At 42.2% G+C, this 6,137-nt stretch overlaps 1 protein-coding gene across 3 annotated transcripts in view; it reads left to right on the forward strand.

The window, feature by feature from the left end:
- The window catches only part of Fbxw7 (F-box and WD repeat domain containing 7), a 139,783-nt gene that overhangs the window by 26,642 nt on the left and 107,004 nt on the right, over positions 1-6,137 (forward strand). The window lies entirely within an intron of this gene.

Here is a 6,137-nt window from a genome sequence, read left to right on the forward strand (position 1 = left end):
TTTATATAGAATGACCTTAACAGTTTATATAGAATGACCTTAACAGTTTATATAGAATGACCTTAACAGTTTATATAGAATGACCTTAACAGTTTTCTGCCACTCTGCTTTCTAGGTGCATTTAAGTGACACATATAAGCTAGTTTATTTCTTAGAGCTGCTGTTAACTTTTCCATGCTGAGTAAGGTTTGGTTTTGCCTTTTGGCAGGTCATACTGTAATGTGTGCACACAGTGTTTATACTAAGAGTGTGAAATGATCCAGGATAGACGACACCAGAGAACAGGGGATCAGAGGGTCTAAGGCCAGTGTTGCTTTTGGACCTAAAAGGGAGTTAGAGCTTGATACCTGCCACATGTTTCCCTTTTCTACATTTAATTTTATCTTGTTTCTGATTGGCCTGTCTGGAAGATGAAAGTTGAGTTTTCATGTTTTTTTTAACCTTTAATTTGATATAAACTTTATTTAATTTTATTACTTTAATTTCTAGTGAAGTTGAACATCTTTAGTCATTTTGGTTTCCTGTTTTTTGAATCTTTTCTTTGTAGACTTTGCATCTTATTTATTGTATTTTGACATTATATTGATTTCTGGCGCTTTTTTTTTAGTTTGTACATTAGCGTTTTGGGAAGTATGCATTGTAAGTACATTTTCTAGTCTCTCTTAGACGCAACTCTGTTAGTGTTTTAGCTTGCTGCTTGTGTAGTTAATGTTGACTGTCAGCCTGATAGATTGAGCCATGCCTAGGAGCTGAGTTAAGTCCACTTTGGAAGAGCTGCTCTGACTGCAGCCTGCACCGGTCAGTAGACTGAGGGACAGGTGACGAAGGTGGGAAGGAGAACCAGATGTCACAGCTATTGTTCCAGTACTCCAGAGTCAGAGTTTTGGCTCCTTTGGCCTGCTTAGCAGGGCTGAGAATGTATTCCAGTGGTAGTAAATGCAAGGCACTGGGTTAGATCCCCAGAATTGTCCCTTGTCCCACTCCAGCAAGAAGGGGGCGGAAACCTGAGGGTGGCCGTGCTGGGGAAGGAGGAGGAAGGCTGCTGGCGTGAACGGGCTGCTGCCTTTCTGTTTCCGGCTGCTCTGATAGGACAGCATGATAAGAGCTGCTCCGCTGTGTTATCCCTCCTGCCACGGCGGACCCACGGTGGACTGCAGCACCAAGCCAAAGAAATCCCTTCTAGTTTTAAAATGATTTCTGCCATGTGCTTTTCACTGTGCGGAGTTGAATTTGCATCGTTTCTGTTCTCTGGACTGACTTGATTTGTCTGCTCTCATGCTATTGTCATGCTGTTAAAATTAGAGCAGTTTTAATTTGTCTTTGATATTTAAGAAAGTGAATCTTCTCTGAAACTTTTAGGTCATCTTATTGCTTTCAAACCTCCTTCCAAATAATCTAATGAAAGGCAAACACCAACAGCTGTTGGAGTGGTGATTGGAACTCACCGAATTTACTGCTTTCAGCATGGGTAATGATCATCTGTCTCCCTGTGCACTGGGTAATGTCTCCTAGTATAGTTGATTGCTTGCATAGGTGCCATCTTTAGATTTATTGTTGTTGCTGTAGCCCTGGCTGGGCTGAAATTTACTTTGTAGAGCAGGCTGGCCCTCAAACTCAGACATCTACTTGTTTCTGCCTAACAAGTGCTGGGATTAAAGACATTACCACCATACCCCACGTGCCCACTATCCTTAGTCCCACCCTCCACTTTTTGTCTCTTAGTTCAAGTAATAGATTCTTTGGGGGTGTCCTTGTTGATAAGCCTATAATTTGTATCGTGATCATTAATGCTGCACAAGCCTGTTCTTCTTAACTTTCCTTGTACCAACATTGTGCATCCTAACTAATGCTGCGAGCCTTCCTTGTTGGTTATTTTCTGCTAGTGTGTGGAGAAGGGAGGGAGATTTGAATTTTAACTGCAGTCCTTATAAAGGTTAATTATGTAGTTCCAGCTACCAACCGTTTATAGGGCAGAAACGTTGTCCCTTTGCAGTCTGGTACTGATGCTAAAAGATTCATTTGAAAGAATGGCTTTGGTGTGTCCTTTCTTAATGAAGCTTCTGTAGGAAGCTTTACAGAACTGAATTACAGTAGATATTTAATACATTTCTGTAATTGAAACGACATTCTGGACAGCTACTGTAACCTGAGTCCTTCCTAGCATGGCACTTTCTTATACACTTTCTTATAGCATGGCATAAGAGAATAAGTTGGATTCCTTCATCAGTAGAAGTATCATCATATCTTGTTGTGTAAATCACTACTAGAATCAGATAATGCCCAGCTGCAATCTTTCTGCAGAATGTTAGAGATCCTGGGAAGACCTGGTGTAATTGTGCATGTCAGGCCCTGTGGTAATTCTTCTTGGGTTAGTATCTGCATGCATCACTAGCCAGTGTTCTTGGTTTTACTTCAGCTACGGCAGGGGGATTATAGTAATGACTGTTACACTTAGCTAGGAAGCTGGGTTCGCTGTTGCTACTGCAGCTACTTGTGCTTCAGTGTACAGTTTTGTGCATTAACTTGCTCCCTTTTGTTTTGCTGTTAATTGAGTCTTGTGTACGTCTTGGCCAGGCTTTAACTCCTCCTTACTTGCATATATTTGTCCCATTTGAATTAAATCAGCTACCTGTTTTCTTCATTCCTGTGCCACTTAAATACTGGAGTTGAGAGCCACCCCGAAGGGTACACATATACACGTGTGCATACACACACACACATATATGTTTAGAGACTTTACATTATAAGTACATAGTCATAAATTTGTAAGGATGAGATTATAAAATGATTATAAACCATGGCCATCGAACAGTTGGATATTCTCATAGCCTGGCTGCTGAGCAGTATTTTTGTCCATTGCTGTGCTCATCCCCCTGGCGCCACTTCAGGTGTCTGTGCTACAGGAATCCTGGGAGTCGTTTTCCTTCCCTGACCACTGTACGTTTTCTGCTGCTCTGCAGTATTCTTTACCTGTAAGCAAATATTTGAATTTATTTTAACCCGCTTTTCCCCGTTGATTTAATTATTAAATAAAAATGAAAATTTCCTGATTCTTGGCCCTAGACTACTCTGTCCTGATTTTTCTCTCTCTCTCCAGGCGTTCTCAACACCGTGTTTCTACTCCACACTAACGTGTCTGGAATCCAAACCTATTTTACGACTCCATGTAGCTCTCTCTTATAAGTCATTCAAACAAAACAAGTCTAAGTCTGAATTACCAATCTCCACGCACAGATTTGACCTTTGGCCTATCTTCTCAGACTTTTTGCATGGGCCTTCACTTGCTATCCTTTTGCTCATAATTATTCTGGTCTTATGCCTTAAATGTGAATATTTTTAACATAGGCAAAAGTTACTATTGGCACTCATTTGGGAGATAACCTTTAAAAAATACCCAGAAGGGCCAAAATTCCAAGACTGGTAACACATATTTTCTAGCAAGATACCCAGAACCCTCCAAGATGATACCTTTAGCAGCCTCTTGCAAGTTGAAACATGTATTATGTCTGGATCTAGCATTGTCCTCCTGTGTGTTCCAAAGAGAAATGTAAACACTCATTCATCAGGAGCTCCTTGAAAAGGAGCACTGGGTTTATTCAGAATGGCTGACAACTGGAAGCAGCCCAGACATCCTTCAGTAGCTAATGGCTAAAGTTTCCTGCAGACGAGTGCTGCTCATTCATAAAAAGGAACCCCAATGTAGAAAGAGACATAGATGAATTGCACAGACCCACACAGCAGAAGCTGGATGCAGAATTCTTCATTTCATTTATAGCAAGTTCTAGACGAGACAGAGCCAGGCTGTGATGACAGCTGTAAGCACGGGGAGCACTGACTGCCTCTGATGGCGGACAGTCGACCAGACGCGTTTCCTGAAGTGATAGACGTGTTCAGGGTCTGACCGGTGTGTGAAAGAGGGTTTATCTGTTTGTTAGCAGCTAAGACGTGTGTTTCCAGGAATGTAAGATTTATCTAGTAGTTATACAGACAGTGACTGGGAATGGGAGTTCAAGATGAAACAAGAATCGATTGGTAAACCTGGCCATTTATTCTATACAATCTACGTATGCTTGAAATGTTCACATAAACATTTTAAGGTCAAATGTTACAAAGACACAAATACCTGTACATGCTCTATTAGGTCAATAAAAATAACCTTACTAATACAATTAATTCTCATGATTCTGCTCTGCTTCCGTTGTCTCTCGAGTCCCTTGTTGTTTTCACTGTGTAGCCCAGGCTGGCCTTGAAGTTGAGGTCCTTCTGCTTCAGCATCCAAGTGCTGGGACACAGGCGTGTGCCGCGTGTCCAGGTTTTCTTTGCTGTAAGCATCTTCTGTATGTTTTGAAACTTCCATGGGGGAAAAGCTGTTCTTAATTTAGAGTACTCATTAGGGCGTGTGTGTGTGTGTGTGTGTGTGTGTGTGTGTGTGTGTGTGTGATATTATAGATAGTATATGTATATTTAATCACAGTCATGGTGTGGGTCTAAAATGACCCTTGCAGATTTATGTTTTTGAGTTCTTGTTCACAAGCTGGTGCTGTACGGGAGGTGGGTCCTGAGGTTATAGCCTGTACTGTAGTTCTGGCACTCTCTACTTCCTGGTCTGTTGTGGTGAGAGGGACCTCTGGCACAGGCAGGCTTCTGCCTCCAGGAACTCCTCTCCACCCTTCCTGCAGCGGGTGTGCACCAACCTCCGCCCTTCCTGCAGCAGTGCGTGCAAACCACTTCAGTTGTGCTTCAGTCAGCCCTCCTTGGGTTGTTTCTGTCGGGGGTTTGTTGTAGTGACGAGACGAGGATGTGCGAGTTGGCAGAGGACAGAGTGTAGCTTGTCTTGGTATTCTAGTATTGTTATTACTCTGGCTTTTTACATCACTATGACCAATGCTTGAGAAAAGCAGCTAAGGAAAAGGTGTGTGTTCCTGTCTGTGGACACACTCTCACGTGTGCATATGTGTGTGGAGGCCAGAGTGTGACCTTTGGCATGGTTCTTCAGGACAGCCATTTAGCCTGGTTTTTGAGTACAAGTCTCTCACTGGGACCTAGGGCTTGTTAATTCGACTGCCCGGCTTCATGAAGATCCTCTTGTCTCTGGGACAAGCAAACATGCCCAGCTTTGTGTGTAGCTTCTGGGGATTGAACCCAGGTCCTTGTGCTTACTAGAGAGACATGTCTCTTAAGTCTTGGGAAGCTGTATTTTGGCTCACGATTTTAGAGATTTTAGTTCATCATGGTAAGGAGGGCATGGCACAGCCCAGCATGTCACGTCAAGACAGCCTGGAGTAGAGGGAAGAGATGCGAGAGGGGCAAGGGCAAGCTAGGTCCACACTGCTGTGACTTCTCAGATAGACCCGCCTCCTACTCATCATTATCTCCTAATACAGTCACCCTAGGAATCCACTGCTTAGGACAGAGCCCTCAGAGGCTGGTAGCTTCTGAGAAATCCATCAGCAGGAAGCCAAGGCCCCTAGTACATTAGACCAGGGTGGGGTCGGAGGGATGGCATTACATAAACTACAGTGTGTTTTCACATGCTTAGTAAATGATTATGTAGCTTTAAAAATTAAACAGCAAAGTTTAAGAGCTGTTCTGTTATTGCTGACTTTTATTGTTCTGTTTGTATTTTAAAATGTGAAGAACAAAAAATAGTTATGAGAGATACTTTTCTTGTGACCTTATTGGCATTGGATTTTTTTTTTTTTTAAGGAGCATTAATGATACTCATTAGATTTAGAACTAAGTAGGAAAGGCTCTTCAGTTTCTTCCAAAAAGCTCTTGAGTGTCATTGTGTATCTCTCATTTTTGTGTTTGGAATCTATGATTAAGGGCCCTTTCCTATTTTCACAGATTGTTCTGAATATTACCACCCACCCCTTTCTGTCTTGTGTTCCTTCCTTTGCCTGCTAGGTTATGGGGGGGGGGCACAATCTTTAAGGGCTTGTTTTATTTATTTTTTACTGATAGATAAGAAAATAAAAATTTGTATGGATAGAATAAAAGTATCCATTGTGTCCATTGCCTGTTTTCAGCAGTCATTGCATTTTAAAACTTTGGGTGTTCCACTGCCAAGTGCTTTGCTGAGGGTCCTGCTATTGGACATGCTACCTCTACATGCTAAAAAGTACTCGGGCAGCATC

This window comes from Microtus ochrogaster, chromosome 1 (genome assembly GCF_000317375.1).
Source record: "Microtus ochrogaster isolate Prairie Vole_2 chromosome 1, MicOch1.0, whole genome shotgun sequence".
NCBI lineage: Eukaryota > Metazoa > Chordata > Mammalia > Rodentia > Cricetidae > Microtus > Microtus ochrogaster.